This window comes from Ochotona princeps, chromosome 3, assembly GCF_030435755.1.
Source record: "Ochotona princeps isolate mOchPri1 chromosome 3, mOchPri1.hap1, whole genome shotgun sequence".
Taxonomy (NCBI): Eukaryota; Metazoa; Chordata; class Mammalia; order Lagomorpha; family Ochotonidae; genus Ochotona; species Ochotona princeps.
In genome coordinates this window covers 67,745,303-67,757,670 of record NC_080834.1, presented here as the reverse complement: position 1 = coordinate 67,757,670, position 12,368 = coordinate 67,745,303, and the positions used below count along the sequence as shown (strand labels likewise).

General features: G+C 42.5%; 1 protein-coding gene across 1 annotated transcript in view; it reads right to left on the bottom strand.

Moving 5' to 3' along the window:
* TMEM45A (transmembrane protein 45A) overlaps positions 1–9,408 on the bottom strand; it is an 85,688-nt gene extending 76,280 nt beyond the window's left edge. Inside the window, exon 1 of the mRNA XM_058661803.1 lies at positions 9,074–9,408. The gene's annotated coding sequence lies outside the window, so the exon portion shown is untranslated. The remainder of the gene's footprint in view (positions 1–9,073) is intronic.
* Positions 9,409–12,368: the final 2,960 nt, after the last annotated feature.

Genomic DNA, 12,368 nt, shown 5'->3' with positions numbered 1-12,368 from the left:
ATTTTACCACCAGACTTCAAAAATTTTGATTAAACAGCCATCCTTGGAAATCAAGTTTTGTGTAAGCTTGGAGAGAGGGATCTCCCTCTGACCAACCAGAGACTAAATGGAAAGGACCCTTTCAGGTGCTACTTAGCACTGAATCACAGGAAATTTCATGCTTTGGCATATCTGTCAACAATCAAAGTTCAAAGATAACATGGACTAACTTTTGAGCAACGGAGGGCCTCAAGTTTATCTTCAAAAAGCTGAAAAACAAGTTTTTAAATTACATTTACTATAAACTCCCTAAAAAGAGAAAGTAAGGCTGTAACGTTTCCCTCCTTACATCTCTTTCTTACTTATTCTATGTTCCTTAAGGAGCTAACATTGCAAGAAAATCTCCTGGAATACTTTTTCACCATAATACCAAAAGAAGACAATCTTATTATGTACCATGAAGTCATTTAAAAGAAAATCTGTCTGCTTCGGTGCCAGTTCAGTGGTACCAGCAGTGTAGGCTAATCCTCCACCTGCAAGCACTAGCATCCCATATAGGTACTGGTTCAAGTCCCATCTGTTCCATTTTCCATCCAGCTCCCTGCTTGCAGCCTAGGAAGGCAGCGGAGAATGGCTTAAATCCTTGGGACTCTGCACATTGTGGGAGATCAGGAAGAAGTTCTTGGCTTCGGATTGGCTCAGATCTGGCCATCGCAGTGATTTGCAGAGTGAGCCAGCAAATGGATGACCTTTCTCTCTGTAAATCTGCCTTTCCAATAAATAAATGAATAAATATTTTAGAAAGAAAGAAAGAAAAGGGAAGAAAAGAAAAGAAAAGAAAGGAAAAAGAAAAGAGAAGAAAAAAGTGCTGCCTTAGAAGACTTAGTCCAGATCACGGCCAGGCTCTGAGCAGCTCCAAGATTCTTCAGATTCTCTAGCTTAATTGGTGATGAATGATTTATTAGGCTTAGAACACTATAACAAGAGCAGTAATTAATAAAACATTAGCAATAGTAAACCAGTGAAAGAAGGTATCAAACAAATTTATGATCAAGCCAAGTGACTGCATGATTCTCATATGGGAAGTCCCACAGCAAAAAAATATTCTCCCTTCTCCAATATGGTTTATATTCTTGTTCCTTCTTAGCCCACATACACTCAACCTCATAATCAAATTTCTCTTTTCCAAAATCCAATAGTTTTGAGTAAATACAGTGCCATGTAAGGATTCCAGCCATCACCAACAACTGGTGACAAATATTCAGCTCTTCCAGTGGAATCTCTTAATCAGTTAGCACAGGAATGTTACTGCCCCACAAGAGAGTGACAACATCGTGATACAGCAAGGAAACATTACAGCAGGCGGACTGCCCTAGCTCGACCTCCCATATAGAAGAGGAGTGAAAATCCCCAAGGGGAGAAAAGATGGCAAAGGCAAGGAGATGGTTTACAACCAGCAACTGAGGTCTCCAGCTCCTCCCTACAATCCCACCAACTACACTCAAACCTTCCTCCTTTGTGCTCTAGGAATCTGGTTTCTGCAAAGCCACCTCCCACAGCATTGGGTGATGAAAATGATTGCTGGCTGTGTCCCTGTGATGACCTATAGCTAATTGTAATATCACTATAATAAAATTAGCATAACTGACACACCTACTCTCATTATGAACCAGACACCATGATGGCTTCCTAGAAATATTCAATTAAACCTAACTCCATACACCATTCCCTATGCCATCAGATCAGATAAAGCAATGAACCAGAACCCTGTTGGACACAGTTAATCCTTGAGCATGTTCATAGAGCCTCTTGAGCATGTGGTTTCACTTAGCTAACCTTTACTTCAGTCTCATCCTCAAACTCTTTCCTACATTAGAAAAATAACCTGGATGTGGACATCTCAAACAGGTGAAACTGTATACAATATAAGTATACATTATATATTGTTAAGGTTTGTTTAACACAAAGATGTAACAGTAGCTATAATATGCTTCCAATTTTTATTCAATTTGCATTACACCTATAGCTATGAATCTTAAAAAAGATTAGAGGGGCACAGACCAAACCATTAACAAAAGTTGCCTCCATGAAGAATATCAGAATTGGAAAAAAACAGATAAGTAATAAGCAGGGATCACTATTTTTGACTGTGCACTGTATTTCATGTCTTCCAAGATTCGTACATTACTTTATAAGTTTTCAAATCTACACAAAGGTAAAGATGGCAAAAGGACAGGGTGGTTTGGAACCCCATTAACCAGTGCTCTTTTATCATAAGAATAATCATTCTTCCTCAAACACACTAAAAGTTACAAAGAGTAGGTATTTTTAAGAGCTTTAAGAGGAAAAAAAGTCAGCATTCCACATGTAATTAGAAAAACTGCAGCAAGAATGAAGCAAGGTTTTATACTGAGGCTGTATCTATGCTATGATGGCTATTTAGAGCTGAACAAGCAATGGTTAATAAAAAAATCATCCATGAATTACTTAAATATTTGCATACAATGGAATGATGTTAGACCTAAGTCAAATTGGATCAAAGGCTTAAACATATAAGTTAAAACTATGAAATTCTTTTTTATTGTGCACTTACTTTATTTAGAAGGCAAGGAGAGGAAAAGAGAGCCCTCCCATCCACTGATTTACTCTCCAGATACCCAAAACTCTCGTGAGTGAGCTAGACTAAAGTTTTTTTTTCCAGTTAATTTCTTTTTTTAATTATTTATTATTTTTAATTCATTAATTACATTGTATTATGTGACACAGTTTCATAGGTACTTGGGTTCTCCCCACCCCTCCCCAAACCCTCCCCCCATGGTGGATTCCTCCACTTTGTTGCATAACCACATTTCAAGTTCAGTTGAGATTCCCCCATTGCAAGCATATACCAAACATAGAATCCAGCATCTTATTGTCCAGTCAAGTTCAACGGCTTCTTAGGTATACCCTTTCTGGTCTGAAGACAGAGCCAGCAGAGTATCATCCCAGTCAATTAAAAGCTCCAACATACCATCAGCAAAAATTTACATCATTATGGAATTAATTGACATAATAATGAGTAACCAATATGTTAAAAGTAAATGCGAGTTCCTAGCCACCTTCTGTGACCACCTCATTGACATTTCAATTTTGGTTTATACACAACATATAACATTCATAACGAGCTAGACTAAAGTTAAGAACTAGAAACTCAATCTAGATCACCCATAGGTTGCAGGGACCCAATACTTGAGCCTTCACCCACTGCTTCCCAGAGCACACAGGTTAGAATTGGGAATAGAGCCAGGACCCAAACCCAGACATTCGCATAGAGCTGTGAGTGTTCCAAAGAGTGTTTTAACTACAATGCTGAAGATTCACCCCAGAGCTATAAAACTCCCAAGGGAAGAGCATGGAAAAAGATTTATAACATTTGAATTTGGTAACAACATTAGATATGTTATATTAGATACATTAGAAAAACGAGAAGACCAGTACTGTGGTGCAGCAAGCCAACCCTCTGCCCTGCAGTGCCAGCATCCCCAATGGGTGCCACTTCATGATCCAGTTGTTTTACTTCCAGTCCAGCTCTCTGCTTTTGGCCTGGGAAAGCAGAGGAGAATAGTTCAAGTGCTTGGAACACTATGCCCACATAGGAAACCCAGAAGAAGTTCCTGACTCCCAACATCAGATCAGCTCAGCTCTGACAATTTGGGGAGTGAATCAGTGGGTAGAAATATCTCCATCTCTCCTCTCTGTAAAAATCTGTCTTTCAAACAGAAATAAATAAATCTTTAAAAAGAGAAAAATTGGCTGTTAGTTTACATAAGAGTAAAAAACATTTATGCACTAAAAGATACTGTCAACAGAAAGAAATTATTTCCAAATCATATATTTCATAAGGAATTAATATCCAGAATACATAAAGAATGCTTACACAGCAACAAGCTAAATCCTTGCTTTACATGTGCTGGGATCAATCCTTGCTTTACATGTGCTGGGATCCCATATGAGTGTCAGTTTGTATCCCAGCTGCTCCGCTTCCCATGCAGCTCCCTGTTTGTGGCCTGGGAAAGCAGTGGAGGACAGCCCAAACCCTTGGGACCCTATACCTGTATGGGCAATCTGGCTCTTAGCTTCAGATTGACTCAGCTCCAGCCATTGCAGCCACTTGGGGAGTGAACCAGCAGACAGAAGATTTGTCTCTCTGTCTCTCCTTCTCTTTGTAGATCTGCCTTTCCAATAAAAATAAATAAATCTTTGTTTAAAATTCTAACTTTAAAAGTATGAAAAGATTTGAATGCACAAACACTTTTCCAAAGAACGCACACAAACTTCAAAACACAAACACACATAAAATGTGCTCAGTATCACTAATTATTGGAGAAATGCAAGTAAAAGCCCAGAACAAGATAACACTTCACGTAACAAGATGATGACTATTTGAAAAAAATAGAAATTCCAAACCAAAATTACATATATTGGCAGGGATGGGGACAAATTGGTACTTTTATATCTTGCTGATGAAAAGGGAAAATTAAATGGTGCAAAAACTTTAGAAAAGGTTAAAGTGGTTTCTCAAAACATGAAAAACATAGCGGGAAAATGATTCAGCAATTCTACTGAGAATACACCCAAAAGAACTAAATGCAGGGACTTAAACAGATATGTGGCCATAGCAGGATTATAAACAACAGCCAAAAGATATTCATTAGTCAGAGGTCAGGATTCTCCAGAGAAACAAACCAATAAAACACACATACACACAAAGGCACCTCAAAATTTTCAAGGAAAAATGAATTTAAAGATTAGTTTACTTTGCTGTGAAAATATTTTAAAACCATACATAGTTTTTCATAATATGTATTTTCATGAACTTTCAAAAATTGTTCAGCTGCATGGACAGAAAGAGACAAAGAGACTGGTTTTAGAAACTGGCTTACAAATCTCTAGAAACAGGTATCTTCAAAATGTGCAGGGTAGCCTAAGAAAGACAGAGACTCAGAGAACAAAGGGCAGAAGTTGCGATCTTAAGTTCAAAGACAATTTGAGAACAGAATTTCCTTTTTTTTTTTTTTAAAGAAAATCTAATTGAATGAGACCTACTCCTGTTTTGAAGGTCATACTCGAAGTCCACTGATGTAAATGCCAACCTCACTTAATAAACACCTCCATAAGACATTTATAATACTATTTGGTCAAATACCTGGGTACTGCAGCCTAAGTGAACACATTATGGATGAACGGGTAAACAAAAAGTGGTAGATATACAATGTGGAATATTATTTAGCTCTAAAAAGGAAGAAAAGTCTATGGGGCTGGCACTGTGACATAGTAGGATAAGCCCCTGCCTATGGCACCAGCATCCCATATGAGCAACAGTTCTTATCCCAGCTGTTCCAACTTCCATATAGCAACCTGCTTATGGCCTGAGAAAGTAGAGGAGGATGGCCCAAAGCCTTGGGGCCCTGTACTCGCATGAGAGACTTGGAAGAATCTCCTGGCTTCCGACTGGCTCAGCTATGGATATTGTGGCCATTTGGGGAGTGAACCAGTGGATGGAAGATTTCTCTCCCTCTCTCCCTGCAATATTGGCTTTCAAATAAATAAATACTTTTTAAAAAAATACTAATACATATAGAAAATTCATCAAGCATCTGTTCTACTTTTCTGTTTTGGAACACTTCATAAATTCTTTAATTTTTAATTTTAAAAAATGCGGCCACACTTCCTTTTTCCAAACCGATAATAATTCAACTGACACACAATACCTAGTTTAAGTCAAGGCACTGTTGTGGGTTGTGTTTAAACATGATGAAAAGGGAAAGTAAGGACTGTAACAGTAACATCCTGACGAAGATATCCAGTTTCATCCAGTCTCAGTGCATCTTCAAGTTGCCCCAACTCCTTCAACTCCTCAATAAAGTATTTTAACTTAACTAAAAAAAAAATAAACAACAACAACAACAATGAAAAACAAGCATGCTTGCCTAGGCTGCAACCCATTTCATAAGGCATCAGGCACTAACATGACCAGGTTGATATTCGGAGCTCTGCAGGCAAATCATATCCACTCAGCCCCTGCAATGTACCCTTGTCTCTTGGGATTCTCTTTCCATGGGCTGCTCCCCTGCCATGACACACAACACAAGCATCCCTGACTGCCCACATGCTAAGATGGTGTGGACTGGTGGTTATGGCTTGGGCTCTGGAGTTGGTCTGTCCGAGTCTGCACCTGTCATTTGTGCAATGTGTAATCCCAAGCAAGTTTCTTATCCTATGTCTCTGACTCCTCACCTATAAAAATAGAGCACAAGTAAAGATGCCAACCCTTCCAGGTTTGCTGTGAGGACAGCATGAGCTAAGACATGTAAAGCACTCGGAACTAGGTCTGCCGTGTATTAAGTGGTAAGCAAACATTAGCCATAGACTTATTAAGCAGCCATCTGGCAGCAACAGACTGTTCCAGGGGTCCAGTGGAGGATATGTGATCATCCAAGAGAAAAACACCTCAAAGATCACTTCACAGATGATGGCACAGAGACCCATAAAGGCCAGCACCTTGCCTGAGGTCACGCGGAGCCGGGACACAGCCCAATGTTCTCCTCCACTCAGATGCGTATCACAGGTCTTATTTACTTCAGTTACTGCAAATTATAGAGTTACAAGGATGAGCACGTGAATAGACAATTCTGCCAACAAGATGAGAAAGGGAGACTCTATGCACACCATGTATGTATGGGCACAGAGGAGGTTTGTTTTGTTTTTGTTTTGTTTTGTTTAGATTTATTTCTGTTTTTATTGGAAAGTCAGATATACAGAGAGAAGAAGAAACAGAGAAGATCTTTTGATTCACTCCCCAAGTGGCCACAACAGCCGGAGCTGCACTGATCTGAAGTCAGGAGCCTCAGCCTGGTCTCCCATGCGGGTACAGGGTCTCAAGGCTTTGGGCCATCCTGAACTGCTTTCCCAGGACACAAGCAGGAAACTGGATGGGAAGTGAGGTCGCCAGGATTAGAACCAACGCCCATATGGGATCCTGGTGAGTGCAGGTGAGGACTTTAGCCACTAGACTACGTGCCGGACCTCCCAGAGGAGGGCTTTAACACACCTATGTCAAAGACTTTAGGACATGATCTGGTAACAACAAGTAGCTTGGATTACAGCTTGAAAAACCTGAACACCTTCAGCAGAGCTCCAAGACAGTCACCACAGACGGAGACCAAAACATGGGACCCAGACTTGCTGCCCAATCGACAGGCCCTGACTGAAGGTCACAGCAGTGGTGAAGCAAGTAGTACAGAGGGGACCCAGAGACGGATCATTCCAGAACCATCACTATAATGTAACTACTGCCACCCAGCTCAGCTACCTCCCACCAATCAAATTTCCAGATTCTGTTTTCAATGTTTGCTTTTCGTACCTCTCTCACTTGACTCCAACTAATCTCCCACAGATTATCCAAATGCCCCAGTGTCCCCAGGAAAGCTCCCAGTTTCCAACCACAGTGCTTCTTCCTCCTTGAATGCTGCAGCTCTAGAATCCCACCTGCCACCCCTAGCCAAAGCACTATAGCAAAATCTTTTCCAAGAAGTATTAACCATTCCAAATCTGAGGGCCTTGATCCATCCTCTGCATTCCTAGAATTTTCTAAGACATTTGACCAATCGTATTTCATTCCCCATTCAAGACTTTCCTTTAGAGCCTCACACAGTGCCTGGCCAACAAGTGATCAGTATTCAGTAACTATTGTTAGAATAGTAACAATGGAGGCAGAAGAAGCCGGGAAGGAAGCAAATGGCAATAGAACCAGCAAAAGCCAGAACCAGGCTTTAACATGTTAGCGCAAGTCAGCCCCATGAGGGAGGCGCTATATTAGCCTCTTTACTGAGAAGGCAGCCAAGGAGAAACCTCTCCTCAGTGGAAGAAATACACCATATTACAAACAAGGAAACTGAGGCATAAATGAACCGAGTAACTTGCCCAAGCTTGCACAACAAGCTGTGAATGGAGCCAGTCCACCCAACTTTGCGGCAATTTCCAGCTTCTGTTCTCCATGTTTGCTTTCAATACCTCTCTCACTTGACTCCCTCTAATCTCCCACAGGTTATCCAAATGTCCCTAACTGTGTATCCTGAAAAACCACTTCAGCTCTTCTGCCCCCCTCTATGCAGGACTTTTCTGAATCAAAACACCCTAGATTGTTGCTCCTAATCCCCACCTACTGTTTCTGAGCCCGAAGATGAAGACCAATTATGGCCAGATCTCCCATGACAGCAAAGTCCATAGGACAAAAGCCTCAAGCCCAGAACATTTATAAACAGAGGGAATTAAAGATGTATGGAGAATCTTGGCGCTCATTCACAAACTCCACATTTTCCATTTTCTTAATCCTGAAATATATAACTGAACAATAGGTAGGCCTGCATGTACAACAATCACATTGAATATTATATTGATAGGATGATTATATATATACAAATGATCTTTCAAATATCTGACATGTATTTTTAATCATAAAGGAATTTGCATATACCAATATATAGAGAAGAATACAGTAAAGAGATATTTGGGTTACAATCACATTCAAATTGAAGTGAAAAATGTGGCAGTGATTTATACAATTGAGATTTCAAATAATATTAAAGGTCTTGTTAACAGAGGCAAGGTTGTGATAATTCTGCATATGCCAAATAACTTCTCCAATACTCCATCAAAACAGGCAAGTAAGGTAGATAGGAATTTCCTCTGTACAAATGTGTACAGTGTTCTCACAGAAAGAAAACAGAAAAACAAATATTTCAGTATAGACAACTTCAGAGTTAGGAGTGACTTATAACAGGACTCTAATCATATTTCTGTTCCTTTAAAACCGGATACCAAAAAAATAACAAAACAAACAAACAAAAAAACCCACAAATTGCAATCTCAAACCAGAAGATTAGATTAAAATGTTCCCAAAACAGAACAGAAGGAAAGCAGAGGTCTGTTCCGATGTGAGCAGCAAGCGATGTTTTTGTCCCCTTAATGAAGAGAAGGGTGGTAAGCCGCAAAAAGACACCGGAGAGAAATCACAGCGGAGAAATAAGATATTCATCAGGTATCCAAAACTTACCCAACTTGGTCTGTTTACTCAACACTATTTTCCCCACTCTGCCTGTGTAAAATCAGACAGCGGCTGGGTTTTTGTTGTTCTTGCTTCTATCCTTTTGATCCCAGCACCCCATGAAAATCACATTGGGTGTTGGATGAGCTCGGGCCCCCTCTCACATTAGAGAGTGGAAAAGTTTTGAGCGTGGGTCCCTGGTTACTTCTTTGAGACAATGAGTTAATAAGAAATGGCTAGAAGGAGAGGACGTGGGGGACGTGCCTCGCTGACGTCGGGGCCGCCAAGGGGCAGCACAGTTTCTCAGCACAGCTGTCCAGATGTGCTTCATCTGGTCTCCCCGCGGGGCACGAGCCTGGGCTGCCACGGTTCGCAGACACCCGGGCTCATTGGTGGCCGCCCTTTCTCGCTTGCCGCCCATTGGCCCGACGGCCCGCCACTCCCGCCGGCCTGGGCCTGCCCCCGCCCGCCGGGCCAGCTCGCCCCATCCTCGCATGGAACCTGGAAGTGCGGCGTGGTCGCTGATGTGGCACTGGGCGGCGGCGAGCGGCCAATGGTGGGGCCCTGGGCGCCAGAAGTGGCTGGACACCTCGCCCTTGCACCAAGCCGAGCCTCCTGGACCGGCTTGATTAAACACGGTTCCCATCTCTTTGTGAGATGGAGTGAATGCGTTCCAGTCGCTCGCCTAAGCCCCCTGCATTTCCGAGTGGAAAAAGCCTGCCCGGCTCTCGGCTGTCCACGCCCCCTCTAGGAGTTCAGGCCACGCCTCAGGACCGACCCGACTTCTCCCCTCACCCCCACCCCAGGAGCGACCCGAAAGCCTACTCTTTAGATACAGTATTATTTTGTTAATGAACCTCCTTTGAAGTCCTCATTACCAGAAATGAGGTTCTTTCTGCGGAGAAGCCTGGGGGTGGGTAGGAGAAAGTATTTGGCAGACTCCTGTGGTTCCATTTTTTGTTGTGAAGTGGTGAAAACTATAGGACATTGTGGAATGTTGCTCTGTTTAGTGAGAGCCGAGAAGGGAATGCACCAAACGATGCTTTGATCCATGGAAAACTGAGTCGTTAGTTGGTTGGTTCATTGGCTGGGAGGGCAGAGGTCTGCAAAGTAATTGCAATTGTAAATTGTGGATGTTGGCAGAAGTGGCATCACTAAAACACCAAGATGGCAAAAACCTCACTTACTGGGTCGTACCAAGCAAGGTGGCAGGCCCTTTACTAAGCAGTTTCATGGCATGTTTACCACCACTTTGTGAAGCAGAGATGTAATTTTGTCCGTTTTCAGATCTTATCCCAGCCTGCCACAGTTGTCTTCCTAGGCACATTCCCAGCTCTCCATGCTGACCACATAACTTCAACTGCGCTTGCACCAATGTAGGGATCCAAACTCCCCGGGGATGCATCTGACTTCTGATGCTCAAAGCTTTCCCTAAAGAGATGATGCCTGACCGCTAAGTTATTAATTATCGATTGCTGTTGGAACACTACTGAAATTTAGTATCGTGAAACACTTGTAAAAGATGGCATGTTTTCCACAGGCCAGAAGTCCAGGCTTGGCTTGGCAGTCCTCTGCACAGGCTCTCTCCCACAAAGCTGTGCAGGGATGCCAACATGAATGAATTCTCACCCACAGGCTCGGCTGAGAACATGCTTCCAACCTATTGGTACAATCCAATTTTTTTTCGGCAGCTATGAAACTGAGTCCCCATTCCTTTCTGGATGACAGCTCTAAGATTTGCTCTCAGGCTGCTACTGGAACCTATAGTCTCTAAAGCCCACGGGGGAGGAGGGCGGTGAGCCATAGGGGCCTCCGTCCAAGTTGTCGGCTACAATCAGGTAGTCAGACACCGTAATTCCTATGGCTGTGGCCTTAGTAGTGTCACAGCTCCTTAGCCCTGTCCTTCCTCAGAATTCGGCTCACCGATGAAAGTGAGGCTGCAGCACTGAGCACAAAAACTCCACGGAAATCAAGGTAATGAGCAAAGGGGCATACATCAAGTGTGGCCCTTGAAAGTAAGCCATGTCACGTGTTCCTCACAATGCCAGCTGCTTCATCACAGAAGCTGTTCAGCAATGAGTTGTCAAGATACTAAGCAACCCTCCACACTCATCAACAAGCATCCAATATTATTGACTATAGAAACTCTCCACAACCTATTAAAATTTGCCTTCTGGGGTCCGGCACAGTAGCCTAGTGGCTAAACTCCTTGCCTAGCGCACACTGGAATCCCATATGGGCGCCGGTTTTAATCCTGGCATGTCCCATCCAGCTCCCTGCTTGTGGCCTGGGAGGGCAGTCAAGGATGACCCAAAGCCTTGGGACCCTGCGCCCGCATGGGATACCCAGAAGAAGCTCCAGGCTCCTGGCTTTGGTTCAGCTCAGCTCTGGCCATAAAGCAGCATATGGAAGATCTTTCTCTCTGTCTCCCCTTCTCTCTGTAAATCTGACTTTCCAATTAAAAATAAAACAACTTTTTTTTTAATTGCCTTCTACTTTCAGAAAGCTGAGTTTGACATAATTTTCATAATTTTTCCTGCTAAGCACAATCAAAAATATTGGACATAGATAAATGAACATAAGAAGAATCTGAAAGATTAAGGAAGCTAGAAATGTTAGAATCAAAGTAATGTCATAAGTTTCCTGATTTTCTTTTTTTTATTTCTTTCAGTTCTCAACCTAAAACTAAAGAAATTAATAACCACAGAGGCTTGGGTTGTAGTACCATGTGTTAAACCACCATGGGTCAAGTCATTGCTTATGATGCTAATATCCCAAATAGAAGTACCATTTGTAGTCTTCTCTGCTTTGCTTCTCATCCAGCTCCCTGCGCCTGGGAAAGCAGCTGCAGACGGCCAAAGCACCTAGGCCCACGTGGGAGATTCAGATGTAGTTCCAGGCTCCCGACTTCACCTTGGCCCAGCCATGGCTATTGTGGCCATGTGGAGAGTAAACCAATCGATGGAAGATCTCTTTCTATGTCTCTGTCACTCTTCCTTTCAAATACATAAAATATGTCTCTTCCAAAGAATGAGGAAACTGGACCCAGTGTGGTAGCCTAGTGGCTAAAGTTCTCTCCTTGCATGTACTGAGATCCCATATGGGCACCAATTCAATCCCAGTTGTTCCATTTCCATCCAGCTCCCTGCTTGTGGCCTGGGAAAGCAGTCAAGGAGGGCACAAAACCTTGGGACCCTGCACCTGCATGAGAGACCCAGAAGAAGCTCTTGGCTCCTGGATTCAGACCAGCTCAGTTCCGGCCATTTTGGCCACTTAATGGAGGATCTGTCTCTGTATCTCTCCT